Source organism: Notamacropus eugenii, chromosome 1, assembly GCF_028372415.1.
Source record: "Notamacropus eugenii isolate mMacEug1 chromosome 1, mMacEug1.pri_v2, whole genome shotgun sequence".
NCBI classification, from domain to species: Eukaryota; Metazoa; Chordata; class Mammalia; order Diprotodontia; family Macropodidae; genus Notamacropus; species Notamacropus eugenii.
This window is the reverse complement of record NC_092872.1, coordinates 336,186,643-336,202,817: the sequence shown is the minus strand read 5'-3', so window position 1 is coordinate 336,202,817 and position 16,175 is coordinate 336,186,643. Positions and strand designations below refer to the sequence as shown.

At 39.5% G+C, this 16,175-nt stretch overlaps 1 protein-coding gene across 1 annotated transcript in view; it reads right to left on the bottom strand.

Annotated features, from left to right (window-relative positions):
- SPOCK1 (SPARC (osteonectin), cwcv and kazal like domains proteoglycan 1) overlaps positions 1–16,175 on the bottom strand; it is a 759,531-nt gene that overhangs the window by 226,125 nt on the left and 517,231 nt on the right. The gene's annotated exons all lie outside the window — the stretch shown is intronic.

The following is a 16,175-nucleotide window of genomic DNA, read 5'->3' as shown; positions in this document are numbered from 1 at the left end:
GAAGAAGCCAAGGTAGAGTAGATGTGAATCATGAACACCTGTAGTCAACAGTGTGAAAATGACTTTCTAAGAACCAGATTATCAAATGGATCAACACAGTCATGAAAAGGGGTGATCCCTTGACAAGCTGATCTGTTTGCAGTCTCAGAGACTGCTTCTTGGAGGGTCACATTTCCACCATCTCACAGGGAAAGAGAGATGTTAAACCCTGCAAGTATTAATGATGCAGAAAAAATAATTAACTCAAGAGCCTATTGGCCATCGAATAATAACAATTCCCGATGAATTAAGCTTCACCAAGAGAGGGGGTCACTCTTTTATTTAATTTTTTGCAAGCATCATCATCAATTAATAAGAAATCATGAAGAACCTACTATGTACCACGTACTGTGCTAGCTGCTAGATCCTTGAAATGATCCTTACACAAGAAGCTTACATTTGGAGGGGTGGAGCAGGCAAAAGGGGAGTGAGGAGGGCAGACAAATAGCATCTGTCATGTATAGATACAATTAAGATTTTCAAAACATTTTCCATTTGACCCTCACAATAATTCTCTAACACAGGTGATATTCTTATTTACATTTTTAGGTGAGGTAAGCAAGCCTTGGAGTGCTCACATAGGGTTGCACAGCTAGTAAACATCAGGGTAGGATTCAAACTCAGCTCTTCCTGACTCCAAATTTAATGGTGTTTCCATTATACCACCATATGCTCAACCTGGGATTAAGGAATCATAGCATTAAAAAGGGGGTGAGACTGGGTGACCTTTGATGTCCTTCCCACCTCTAAATCTGTGAAACTTAAGAAACCATCTCATGCAATCCTTTCTTATTACAGATTCAGAAGCTAAGGGTCTGACAGATTATGTGATTTGTCCATGGTGCCTTAGAAAGTTGCAAAGCCAGGATTCAAACCTAGGCCTTATAACTTCAAATCCACCTTTCTTCCGCCATATCACACAAAGGCCAAGATGTACATCGGATAAATGTTCCACTTCTGAAGCTGAGGGGAACTGATAAGTAGTCCCTTTTCTCTGTCCTCCCTGGGCTCTGTCCTCTAAGCTCAGCACAAAGCCTATCTCAGAGTGGTGTAGATAGAAATGCATTCCTAAATACAACTGAATGACTTTATCTCAGCTGTAGAAAAGTATCTCTGGATACATTTTTAAAGCAATTTCATTCCAGCTTGCAATTTGCCAAGCGATAAAGACTCCAAGGTAATGTCACTTTCAACTGTTAAAATAATCAAAATTCTATTCTTTCATTTCAGCTCAAGTTTTTTCCAATTCTAGCCTTTGTCATAATGATGTATAGTGCTATTAGAGTGGCTTGTGTCCACAGAAGGAACCCCATCACAGTATCACAAACCAGTAAAATAAAAGTCTGTGGTCAAAGCTGTCATTTCTCTCTTATCAGGCAGCCACTCTCCCAACAAACCACATTTAGTAACTCGAGTAGCTTTCAGAGTGAATTCAGCTCTAAGGATAAATATTACTAGGCCAATCATAAATCCCACAGAGAGAGCCCTCATTGAAGTTTGCTCTCATGAAATGATTCTACAGAAGAGACACCTGCTGCAAGACATGGGGGGTATGGAGCAATGAATTCTCAATAGCACCTCAAAAAATTATCTTGACCTTAATATATTTTTTACATTGCCTCCTTCCAGCACCTAGAACAGGCTTCTGTATATGGTAAGCATTTAAAATAAAGGTTTACTGAATTGCAGTGAATCTGCCTACTCAACCATCCTTGATAATGCCATAAATTATCAAATGACATCTAGCTACCTAGTACCTTTTTGGAAAGGAGAAAAGGAGAAAGTATACTGCACTATACCTTTCCACCATCAACTAAAGCCAAGAAAGTGAGCCCTAAAGAGAAATACTGATTAGACCAAAGAAACAGTTTTCTGCTTATTAACAGGGCATCCCTCTTGATTCAAAACTATTTTGTCCGTAGAGATCAAGGGGGAACCTTTCAGGCCTGGACTAGACTGGCCAAAATGATAGAAGGGGAAAGTAACAAATGTTGGAGAGGATATGGAAAATTTGGGACACTAATTCATCATTTGTGGAAATGTAAAATGATCCAACCATTTTGGAAAACAATCTGGAATTATGTCCAAAAAGTTGTTTAACCATCTATATCCTTTGGACACAATAAGAGAACATTGAATACAGTAGGAGCAATATTGTTTTAAGAATGACTTTGAGCCAATAGGTTATTTTGTCTATTATAAATAATCAAATTAACTATAAAAGACCTACGAAGAAAGATCCTATCTGCATCCAGAGATAGAACTGATAAATAGAAGTATATATGGAATAATTATGTATGCATATGTGTGTGTGTGTGTATCTAATGGTAGCCATCTGTGGGGTGGAAGGGAAGAAAAAAAGAAAAAATTACACAATAATTTTGTTGTATGTTTGAAAGGAATAGTAAGTAGTGTACAGTAGATTTGCAGTTTTGTGTATAATCTTTTTTATTGTACTATATTATGGAAATGCTTATTTTAATTCTATAAATTAAAATTAAATTTTAAAGAAGAGTTTGCAATGTTATGACGAGACATTGCCTTTTGCCCTCAGTTGGGAAGACTAAGGAGATGGCACGGAGACTATCATTTGACCAAGCTCGATTGGAAGCATTTGAGGCTCAAGATATTGGTCTTTTGAACTCTCTTCCTCTCAGCCTCACTCTTTCTGATTATACAGAAAAATGGACGTTTCTTGTCTCTGTTTTCTTGTACCTCTCCTCTAAAAGCAGAGGGTTTGGGGCTCTGGTCCTTCTATCTTGCCACCTTTTCCCTAAGAGGTTGGCAAGGTACATAGCATTAATATTCCTTTTGGGGCAGTTGTGGATGTAAAGCTGCTCTTGTGGAAATAAGAAGAATAATGCCAGTCTTTTCTCTCCTTTTTCATCTCCCTGTAAAAAATCTGAGAAGTGCAGTGGTTTTTAGTCAAGATAGGTCCAACAAGGTCCAAGATGGATATTCATTGTCAACCTTCTTTAAATAATAATTTTGTCATATTGTAAGATATTTAAGGATGATTTTACCCTTTACATTTCTTCCCTTGCATGTGTGACTGGAAAAGGAAATGAGCTTATCATGTAGCAAGAGTGAAGGATAACCAATGGACAGCTCATAGGATCTACTGGCATGGGTAGCGTTAAAAAATCCAAGAAAAGATGGATGGACTCCCCTCCCTATGTCAGACATATGCAAGCATAAAACCAAAAGTTACACAGAATGAGAAAGCATAGCCAAGACATAACAGACCCTCAAAAATATTTTTAAAATTGTTAAAGATTTTATTCTCAAAATGCAGATGTCACTTTTGCTATTAGAGCTAGATACTCCTATGGGTAGATGCTGCGCTTGATAGTACTCATGAAATGCCTTTCTACAGGAAACTTGTGTGTTTATTTAGCGGGCCTCCAGCCAAAAGCCACTCTATTTACCACAACAATCAAAGACCCAAAGAGTTCGGACTCTCAACAAGTCTTTGTACACTAGGTTTCCTACTCTTATTTTACTGCCACCAAAAATGGTTTGTAATTAAACTCAATAAACAACTGTCTGGTAGTTATTAAGAAGATAATAATCACAGGTCAAGTGCAATATGTCTGAGTTGAAGGGACATTTCAACCTTCTTCTTTCCTGTACTTGGATGACTTCACCCTGTAATGGGATGAAGTAAGTCTTGCCCATTCTCCTCTTTCCACTTAGGATTATAGGTACCAGACTACCCCAGAGACCACATCTTCAAAGTACAGAAATGAACCAATAGGGGTAGGTGAGAAAACCAACAGCCAGTCTCTGATTTATTTCTTCCTCATCTTAACTTCATCTCTCTGATAATTATATGATCAATCCCCAGAAGTTGCTTTTCCATGATGATACCAATTCCCTGGCTTAGTGGGTATTTGGTTGTCATCATAGAAGGATTACAGTGACAAGAAAATTGCCCATTTAAACATTATTTCTGAGTCTTTTGAAAAACTAGAGTTGAAAATATCACCCACTGCCATAGGGTAATAGGATTTAAGACTGTAAGGCACTTAGAAATCATCTACTTCAATCTCTTCCCCTTGTCATTGTAGAAGGTGGGGCCAAGAGAAGTAGTGCTATGTACAGTGTCACATGGTTATGATCTCCAAGTGACTTTCCCAGAATTATACAACTAATAAGTCTCAGGTTTCCTCTACTCTAAACATTGTGACTACCTATAGCTCCAAAGGGCTTGCCAGCCTCCTCTGTCTCTCATTGGCCAACAATAGGTCCCTGCCAAACATCACTTAATCGTTATTTTTTGGGCACAGATGGTTCAGAGTGAATGCAAATAGTAATTGTTTCTCTTTCAGTCAGCAACCCTAAGTGTCTTCCCCTCCTACTTTGATTTTTTTTCTTTTATTTTAAAGGGGCTGTCCCTGGACTCACTTCTTAAAGAGGTCTAATCACTGAATGGGTATTTCCTCAGGCATAGTGAGAAGTCAGAAAGACTTTAGCTTAAAAAGACCAGGGTCTCCCATTGCTTCCTGGGCCATCTCCAGTTGTCCTGATCTATATCTGGCCACTGGACACAGATGGCTCCAGAGGGGAAATTGAGGATGGTGACTTTGCACAGCCCCCACTCACTCAAGTCCAATTCAATTGCATAGCATGGCATCATCTTCCTGATGTCACGGTTCTCTTTGAGAATAAAGGACAAACCACAACACAACTGCATCCCATATTTGTCGAGCAACAGACAGTTGCCTGATACCCTGGGACAACTCAATCCAAAGCCAAGCCCCTATGAACTGGACCAGTGATAACCAACTTGAACTCATTCTCAATAATTAATATTCTCCCACACCATCATATCTACCCCATCCTAGTTATTCTGAAAACTCAGATGAAGATGCTGGATCCCATTCTCCACTTCCCACTTATTCCTACCCCTCTTACTCCCTCCAATACCTCTGCTCCCACTTACTCTAAAGCTCCCCAACACGTCTAACTATGCTCTCTGGAATGCCTTCTCCATAGGTAACCAATTGAATTTCATCTTAAACACTTTCTTTTCCTACTCTCTCCATCTTGAAGTCACTGACCTGGCTCCACTCTAATGACACAACTTCCCTGGTTACCCTTTCCAGTATTGTTGCACTTTCACTCATTGGTCAAGATTGGAGAGTTGTAATAGTCCTTGTTCTGTTTCTACTTCTAGCCTCTCCCTCTACCACCATCAATCAGCAACCTTTTCTCCTTTGAGGTTCATTCAATCCATATTTATTACTCAATCAAAATTCTGGTAGTTGTTATCTACAGACCTGCAGGATATCCTCTTATCTTCTTCAAAGCATTCAGTGTCTGGTTCACAGTCTTTCTCTCCTCCTTAACTCCTGCTTTCATGCTAGAGGACCTCAACATACATATTGATACTACCTCAAATACCCTAACCTCCCAATTCCTCGGCTTACTCTTCCATCTCGTTACAGTTACAGACAAAGATGGTCATTGATCTTTCCATCAATCACAAGTGTCTCACATCCATGTTAATGAAATATGAAATTACTTTATTTGGTCACAGTCTGTGGTCATTCCATCTCTCCCTCTCCCTCTCAATTCTAAAGCTTTTTCTTTGATCACATTCTGATTTCCAATCTGTCCACCCCTCAGTTCTTTCTCAGGTCAACACCCTTACACTTTCTGCATTCTCCTCCTTTATCGTTCTTGACTGCTTGGTGAACCACTTCAACTCTATATTGTCCTCCCTCTCCAGTTCCTTGTTCCTTAATCCTATTGAAGACTTTGCCTTTCCAAACCCAGTTCTGGATTATTACCAGCACTTGCTTCCTTCACTCTTACATGCTGCTGAATGAGCCTGGGATAAAACTTGAAAACTGGTGTTAATTCTGTCCACTATAAGTTTATGTTTCATAATCTCAACTGGGCATTCACTGGAGAAGAAATCCTTTTAAATGGCCCTAATTGTTTCTCTAGGGGGCAACTAGGTAGTACAGTGGATAGAGCACCAGTGCAGGAGTCAGGAGGACCTGAGTTCAAAATCTCACCTCAGATACTTGACACTCACTAGTTGTGTGACCTTGGGCAAGTCACTTAACCCCAATTGCCTCATCCTGGGTTATCTCTAGTCATCCTGATGAATATCTGGTCACTGGATTCAGATGGCTCTGGAGGAGAAATGAGGCTGGTGACCTGCACAGCCCTCATTCACTCAAAACAAAGTCAAGTGCAAGGCATGTCATCATTTCTCTGATGGCGTGGTCTTCTTCAGCAATGAAGGACGAGCACACACACTAATTATTTCTCTATCCCACTCATAGCATCAATATTTCCAAAACTTTTCATTCCTCCTCAAGTCTCCCAAAGCTCCCTCTACCATGACCCTCTCAACTGAGAACTTTGCCTCATATTTTACTGAAAAAAATGTAGGCCAATCACCTAGTTCTTTTTCCTCCTCCTCATCTCACATCATTCGAATATCTTCACCCACTATCTCCTCCTTCACTTCTGTCTCACTTGAAGAGGTGGCCCTTTCTCCTTGCCAAGACAACGTACCCCCCACACACACACATGCACAAGTGATCTCATTCCATCTCATCTTTTCCACTAGACTTCCCATTTTATCATTCTTCTTCTTTTACTTATATACCATCTCTCCTTCTCTACTGAATGCTTCTTCCTTACCTACAAACATACCCATATTTTCCTTATCCTCCAAAACCTTATTTAATCTGTTTGTCCCTACTAGCTACCATCCTTTATCTCTCTCTTTTGCAGCTAAACTCCTTTGGAAGACAAGCTACGATTTGTGTCTTCACTTTCTTTGCTCTCCTTAACTCTTTGCAGTCCGACTTCTGAGCTCATATTCAATTGAAACTGTTCTCTCCCTAAGGTAACTAATGATATCTTAGCTGCCAGATCTAATAGTCTTTTCTCAGCCCTCATGATTCTCGACCTCTCTGCAGCCTTTGACACTATCAATCACCCTCTTCGCTCTATTTTCCTCCCTCCACATTCACCTCTATCTCTTCCTATCTGGCTGATTGCTCCTTCTCTCTGCTTTGCTAAATCTTCATCCAAGTGGTTCCCACTAATTGTGAGGGTCCCCTGATGCTCTGATATAGACTCCCTTCTCTCCTCTTATATTCTTTTACCTAAAATCAAGTGAAACTGAAGATGAAAGCATTGCTGATTCAAGTCAAGTGGCCTTTTAGTAGAGTTGAGTGAAATCTCTTCCTAGACTTTGAACAACATGTGGACAAGGCCTTGCCCATGTAATTTAATCTTTCTTATCTCCCTATAGATCTGTTTATAATCATTGAGAAAAACTCAGAGAGCTAGATGAATTCTTAAAGATTATCAGCTCCAACTTCTTCATTTTACAAATGAGGAAATTAAGGACTAGAGAAAAGGGACTTGAATAAGGTCATTCTCAAGTTCCTGAAAATGAAGAGCTTTACTGAGGGTATTACCCTGGTTTCCAGGGTCTTCCATAAGGCAGTTAATCTCTGCTACTTAATCTGGGTGGCAAAGCTTAGATATGGTGCCCAGGTACCTCATTGGCTTGACAGGAAGGTTGTATGACTGCAACCTTCCTCAGGGAGGCCTGAGGCAGCTGTCTGTTCACTTTCCCTCTCTGTTTGTTTAATGAATCACTGTTTGCATTATCTTTTATTGCATAGACTTTAGGGTCCTCTGGGCTTTCATCAAAGCCATTTTTGCTCATGCATGCTGTTTTCAAGAGTACCGAAAAACTGACTGTGGCCAGTGGGATGCTATTTAATGGATGAGAAGGCTGCCACCATGGGGTTAATCTCAGTGAGCATGATTCTTTCAGTGGAACACAACACATTTATCATCATTCTCATAGCAGATTGTCCGACATTTATAATGAGTCAGCAAATGCAGGCAGACACTCCAGGCTCCTGGCTTCTACTCTCCTGGGTCTGTCCCTAGTAAGCTTAGCACCACAGAAATTCTTAATAGAAACTCAAAGTATGTGAATAAAAGTCCCTAAACAGGACAGACAGCCTTACTTGAGAAAAGTTAACTACACATAATGATGCTCTATTAGGCAGCTAATCAAAAAAGTTTAAACACAAACCGGGGAAGTGTGAAAGCAGCTCTCTCTGGGGGAAAAAATGAACCAAGGTTTTATCTCATTATGTGACCTGGGTCAAATTGCCGAGAGGAAGTGCGGGATATGGGAAAGGGGGAAGGCAACAGAGCAGAGCAGAAAAGCTCTAGCTTTGGAGAAAGATTATTTGGCCTCAAATCCTACCTCTGCCGTTTGCTACCCACAACCTTGCGCGTATTACTTAAACTCTCGGGGCCTCAGTTTCCTCATCAGGAAAATGAGGGGATTAAATGGAATGACTTCTAACATTGCTGCCAGGTTTCAATCTATGATCCTCTAATGCTGGGATAATCAGGACAGACGTCTATTCAAATTCTACTTCAGTTTCTTCAATCACACAGTCAATAAGCATTTGGTAAGCACCTACTATAAGCCAAAGATGGTACCTGGAGTTGGGATTACCAAAACAAAATGAAGTAGCCTCTGCCACAAGGATTCTAGCTTTGCCTTTCCTATTGTTTTATGCAAACAGAACAAAACTGCCTTCTGGTGTTGTATGTCTCAGCCAAATGGATGGCTATCTTTTCTCGTTCTCTCCACCTCCCATCTATTTGCTTTTTCTCATGTTGTCCTCCATCCCTAATTTGGGATGTAATAATATTAATAGATGTTATCTGTTCAAATCTGCGTGCCTTCAAGAATACATACCACGTGCTCCACATGGCCATTCCTGACTGCCTCCTACCTCCCCACAAGGTGGAGGCTCTCTCCTTCATTCCATTCCTCATAGCACTTTGTCTCCTTATCCCCAACACACAGGCACACACACATTCACACACATTCTACATAGCTAACTACTCAAAAGCAAGGTCTGTGTCTGATTTATCTTAGTTTTGTTTCTGCCACAGGGACCTTACATAACATATGAGCCCTTAAAATGTTTGTTGAATTACTGTTAAATTGGGTAAAGGTGGAGATTGAATCAATCACCTGACCTCACTTAAAGTAACTACCTTGATCAAGTTAGAATATTTCTATTGACTTGGGGAGTAGGGGAGGTATCCTAAATCCATATGGAGTAGAGAAAAAATTTGCGCCATAAAAGGTTCTGGACATGCAAAGACCAAAAAGTATTTAAAGATCAAAAGCGTAATGAATCGGAGGTGTTTCTGGCAGCTCTTATTGCATCCTATAACTTCACTGCAGCCTTGGTTCTGAACACCAGTCATGTGCACTTTGCCCTGTGCATATCCTCAGACCACATAATGCCAAGGATCATTGCTGAAATGCAAAAAGGGGTCTCAAGTGGAAAAAGCTTTCTTAACTTAGCCCTGTCCTTAATCAATTTTGAAAGAGTGAATGGCATTGATGAAATAAAATACTATACACATATACATACACGCTTACATATACATATATAATACATACACATTTGCATACATCTTTCTGTATATATGTACATATACATGTACATAAGTGCACATATGTATATGTATGTTTGTATACATACATACATGTGTGTATACACATGTACCCCAGCTTTTGGGAGGGGGAGGGTTATGTTTTGTGCCAATTCTTCTTATTTATCACTATAGTAAATAGCTGTTCTAAAAAACTAGTTAAGTCTGATTGGGTAATTGATATCAACTGATAACCAGTGGGAATTTAAAAACAATAGTACTAGAAAAATCACCCTCCCCCATACCTGGGGGTTATCTCAAAGGGCAGCTACCATTTCTTTACTCAGGATTCTTGGGGGTAACCCAGAAGTATTAGGAGAATAGCCCCCAAAGTATGATCTGAAATTGAATTGGGCAGAAGTAAACTGAATTCATTGACCATGTCTTTCATGTAAGAATGAGGGGTAGAGGGGACTCTTCTTTAGGGAATGAGGACAGGAACAGGAAATGAGTGGAAGGTGGAAGTTAAAGGGAGGTATGTTACAGTTCAAAATGAGACTTTCTAAAACTTGGAGAATTCCTAAAACTTAAGGGGCTACCTCATAAATTGGTGAGCTTCCCCTCACTCAGAGTGTGCTCAAGTGGAGGATCACCTGACAGAGATGGTGTTGAGGAGTTGCCAGTAAGGGTAAGAAGACTTCCACCAAAATACTTTCCAACTATAAAATAATATAATTATATGATTGAAAGGAATTTCTCATGTCTCCATTAGGGAATCTAGCAGACTATCAAGGTTCCAGGAAGGATTCTTGAGGCAATAAATGCTAATTCTTGATGAAAATTATTTTCATAAATTCTACTGGGAAAATGTTAAAGAGATATAATATACACTAGGTTTCAGGCTGATAAAACAGGCGAGAATGAATTCATTATTGTTGAGGTTCATGGAGAAAGGGCCATTTGCACTTAAGGACAAAAGGAAAATATTAACAACAAACACTTATTTACCATGAGGAAAGCCCTATAGTATTAGAACCAGCTGAGGGCACTGGGGATTTTTAGCCTAGAGAAGAAAAAAATCAGGATTCATATCATACCTGTCTTAAAGTATTTGAAGAGCTTTCAGGTGTCAGTTATCAGTCTAAAAGGGATTAAACTCATTTTACCTTACCCCCAGGGAGCCAAACTAGGAACCATGGCTGGAGGAGGCAAAAAGGTAAATTTAGACAGGACTTCAGGAAAGATTTCCCAATATGAACTGTCCAAAAGTAGAATGGCCTTTTAAAGGTCTTCAAGCCAAGGCTGGGTTACGACTTGCGGAGGGAGTTTTTGGTCTGATATAAATTGGAGCAAATAACATCTGAAGTTATTTCCCAATTCTGTAATTTTGTTATTGTCAGACCAAAAACAATGAAAAATAAAATATGCTAAAATATCAAAAAATTTCTTGAAATCTAATGGGCAAAACATGTACACATTAAAACGATTAATAGTGTGCTAGGCCATTTTGACAGACCCTACTTCTGAAGGGCAGGAAGTTTTTCAAGGCAATGATCAAGTAAGGTGATTGCTCCCAACACCAAGGTATCAGCTTTGGGCAGAGGGACTCCCAAGTGGGACCCCTACATTCTAAGAGAAGCCAGCTTGAGTTAGGCCCTCCCCAGAGAACATGTCCTCTATCCTTGCTTTTCCTTCATCAAAATTGGTGGTAACCTGGTCTACAAAAGGGAGATCCCTAACTTGGGTGGTTTTGTTCTTCTAGCTATATAGCTAGATGTATCTGGGTGTCATAAAGCAACTAGCATTCCTCAAGTGTCAGAGAGGGATATGATCAGCTCCACAGGAAGGCCAGCCTACTTTCCCTTTTCTTGTTGTTCAGACATGTCCAACATTTGGAGTTTTCTTGGCAAAGATACTGGAATGATCTGACATTTCCTTCTCCAGATCAAAGATGAGGAACTGAAGCTAAAAAGTTGCAAGATCACACAGCTAGTAAATATCTGAGGCCAGATTTGAACTCAGGAAGATGAGTCTTCAGGGCTGGCACTCTATCCGCTGTACTACCTGGCTGCCATTGTCCCTAGCTTCACATTAATCCTTTCAGCTGAGGATTACTCTTGTCTCTTTCTCTCTTCCAACCCATACATGCACACATGCGTGGGCACACACACACACACACACACACAGACTGATGAAGTAATAGGGAAGAACCAAAAACTATTAACCTACCTCTTCAGTAATATGTCCACTAATTGATACTGCCTTGCCTTTGCCAGGGGAGGTCCAAATGATATACTGTCAGGTCAATTAGAAGGAAGACAAAGCTAGGTTTATAAAGCCCTGTCAGCCCTCACTCTTAGTCTTTTGGCACCAAGGAGGTGATCTAGAGACCCTTTTATGAACAGATTCAGTCCCCTATCGCTAAAAAATATCAACAATATAGCATAAGCTAGAGTATGATGGGGATAAAGGAGATGTCTGGACTAAATGTTCTAGGAAAATTGGAAAGTGGAAGAGCAAACATTTTCATTTGGGAGGCAAGGATCAAAAAAGACTTCAAGAAGGAAGTATCACATGAGACCAGCCTTGGAGGGAAAAAAAGCACGTCAACAGATAAAGATGAGGAAACAGGGTACTTGGGGTATGATAATTTTCCTCATATCTTAACACCTTACAAACAGAACTATTTTACCTTGTGGTATTTTATCTTTGGTGTTCAATATATATACGTTGCATGAATAATGAATGTGTTCAAAAATTGGACAAAAGAAACAGAAAAACACATAAAACTAGCTTTTGCTAAAAAGTTGCATAGGTTGCACTATATCTTCAGATCTTTCCCTAGCAACCCACCACGTTTCAGGACAACCTTTGCAGCTATAGTGGCTGCAAATTCCATTAGCCTCTGGAAGCATTAAGGGTATCATGGAAGTCAAATCAGCCTCCTGCTGTCTACTCACCTGTTATTGGATAAATAGACCTTCAGACCCCTGTTATCTGGATGCCAGATGGATTATAAGCCCAGAGAAACAGGTCATTAATTATGGAAGGGCCCTTAGACTTCATCAAGTTCAGCCGCTCATTTTTATGGAGGAGGAAATTGAGTCCCAGAGAGGTTAAGCATTTGTCCAAAGTCACAAGTAATAAAAAGAATGCCCAGGCACAGAATAAAATAGACATTTTCAGAAATAGTCACTGTGTTGATTTGATTTTGACCATACTCAGTTGTTATAAGGGGTTAAATCATGAGATTATAGATATAAAAGTGGAAGAAAACTAAAAGTTCACACACTCTGGCCCGTTCATTTTATGGAGGAGGAAAAACTGAAGCCCAGGGAGGTAATGACTTGTTCAAGATCAAGCCTCAGAGTGGGGACTCATGGTGGGGAGGGGGAGATTTGGTGGTTACTAATAGAAAGGGGGAGAAAAAACAAGAAAACAAGGAAAAGAATGTAATGAAACATTATTATTATCATTATCATTACATTTTTTGAATTACACAGAACGGGGCAGAAGGAACCTCCCAGAAGGGATAATCAGGGCAAACTGGCTACTATCATGACAGTCTTCCCTTCCCAGAATGACTTTTTTTTTTACACTAGGTAAGGAGGCCATTCTCTGCCTCATTTCTTATTAAGCCTTAATAACTGAATGGGCATTGCCTCAGTCCAGCTGAGACCTAGGAAAGACCTTAGTTTAAAAAGGCCAGGTCTCCCAGTGCATTCTGGGGCCATCTCCAGTTGTCCTGATCCATATCTGGTCACTAGCCCTCAGTCCTCATGATTCTTGATCTCTCTGCAGCCTTCAACATCCTCTTCCTCTTGATACTCTTTTTCTTTCTAGATTTCCCTGAAATTGCTTTCTCTTGCTTCTCTTCCTACTAGTCTCATGACTACTTCTCAGTCTGCTTTCCTGGATCTTCATCAAGGCAACACTCACTTAAGTGTAGGTGTCACTTAAGGCTAGACCTTGGGCCCTCTTCTCTTTTGGTTTGATTCTATTTCACTTGGTCATCTCGTCAGTATCCATGGTTTCAATTATCATCTCTATGCAGACAATTTTCGTATCTTTTTATCCAGGTCTAATCCTTCAAAATCCTGACTATCTGTCTCAATTTCCAATTGCTTATTAGACATCTCAAACTGAATATTCCATAGATATCTCAAACTCAAAAATATTCAAAACTGAACCCATTTTCTCCCTCCCCCCCCCAAAAAAATTCCCTTCTCTGGAACTTCCCTATTGCTATTATGGGCACCACTATCCTCCCAGTCAACTAGGCTCAAAGCCTAGATATCATCCTCAACTCCTCATTGTTCTCTCTCACTCCCCATTTCCAATTTGTTAAGAAGTCCTATCAGTTCTACTTTCCAATATCTCTCATATATGCCTCCTTCTTTCCTCTGACATTGCTACTACTAGTTACAGGCCCTTATCACCTCACACTCGGACTATTGCAATGGCCTGTTGGTTGATTTCCCAACTCCAGGTGATCCTCCACTCATCACTCAAATAGATCTTCCTAAAGCACAGGTCTGACCATGTCTTTCACACACAGTTTCAATAAACTCCAAAGGCTGCTTATTAAATGATTAAATATGAAATCATTTGTTTGGCTTTTAAAAGTCCTTTATAACCTGGTTCTCTCCTACCTTTCTAAGCTTCTTATGCTCTATCCCCCATATATGCTCCATAATCTAATCACACTGATTTCCTTGCTATTTCTCAAATAAAACACTCCATCTCCAAACTCCACTCATTTTCAATCACTGCTCTCCATGGGAATTCTTTCTTCCTTGGAAGAATTCTTTCCTAGATTATTCACCTAGCTTTTGTCCCAAGTGTTTCTCTCCCTATCCAAATGATGAGGTTACTAGAAAGATGAATGTCTGACAGGATCTCTTTTTTCCTACCTATTGATATTTTTCAAAGATTTAGGGACAAATCAATCATTCAGTAGTTAGTGAGACTCCACTTTTTCTGCATTTGGTGCTGTGTCGGCAAATTGGCTGGAATACTTCAAGTGACCACATTTTTATTATTGTGGATCAGATATGCCAAACTTCCAGCAGCTAGCATCTCACAAAACTCCTTAGTGTAGCCTAAACCAAATAAAAATATAATTGGGAAATGTCTAACAAAATACCGTGCAACCTAGACAATATTGATTTGTTGTTTTTTAAGTCAATATGATGCCAAAGATCCATTTCTATGTGAATTTGACACCATTGGTATGGATAATCCATCCACTAACACAGATGGCCTTCTATCCTGGTAATAGTTAATATCATTATCATCATCTAGGTGGTCCCACACCAAGTATCACATCTATCCACCCCAGACATCTTGCCATCTGTCCTGGCACTATCTATTGACATAATATCCACTCTTCATGTCTGTTTTTTACTTTCTCCTCTGGAAGCAATAATTGGATTAGTAGTTACCATTGCTTCTGGAAAGGGTGTGATAATTGACTGCCCCATGGCTCAGTTTCCCTAAATGTGTTGTATATCTCTATTGAAATGCAAATCCATTGAGAGCAAGAACTGCCTTATTTGTGTAAGTAAGCAAAGTCCCTACCACACTGTATATGATTAGTATCATTTTCCTATTTACTCATTCATTTATCCATCATCCTCTTCAGAATCGATATTTACAAGGTACTTTACAATTTTCTGAATGCTTTTCATAGATATCTGATCTGATTGTCTAGGCAACTCCGTAGTTGAGGAAACTGAGTCTTAGAAAGACTTGCACAGGAGGACACTGTTAGTAAGTGTTTGAAGTGAGTAACTCAGGTAACTAACATTTTAAAATTTTCAAAGTGCTTGAGTTATAATATTTCATTTGGGTTTCACAGTAGACCTGTGAGGTTGTTTATGTTCGTTCGTTTATTTTTGTTTCCATATTGCTTTGTCTAGATCTGGAGTTTCATCATGTAGGCAATTGCCAGTGTGGGAACTCCCTACAATGATGAAGATTGGAAATGATATATAATCTATACTTTGAGTTTGTTGCCTGGTATGCTGAGATGTTGTGACTCACACAACCAGTGTGTACTTAATATATTATTATACCTATTTTAAAGCACAGGAAACTAAGGTTCAAAGAGTGATTTGCCTAAAGACATATACCTAGTACTGTCAGAGTTAAAAAATGAACTCAGATGTGCCTGATTTCCAATCTGCTCTACGACCCTGCACTTGAGTGTTGTTGCTAAGTCATTTTCTGTCACGCGTGACTCTCTGTCACCTCATTTGGGGTTTTCTTGGCAAAGATACTGGAGTCGTTTGCCATTTCCTTCTCCAGCTCATTTGATAGGTGAGGAACTGAAGCAAACAGGGTTAAGTGACTTGCCTAGGGTCACATAGCTAGTAAATGTCTGAGACCACATATGAATTCATAACAATGAGTCTTTCTTGTTCCAATCACAGTGCTATAAAAGTGCCACCTATCTGCCCTATGAGTACTTGTGACCAAAAAAAAAAAAAACAAAGCAATTCTGGAGATGGTCTTTACCACACATATCTAAATTCTTTTTTTCTTTCTTTTTCTTTTTTTCTTTTAGAAAAATACTATAACTTAATAAGAAAAGAAAAAGAAACATTATAAAAATATTAAATTTATATATGAAATATGAAAAGAAAAAACATGTTAAGTGCATAGCAGAACATAGCAGA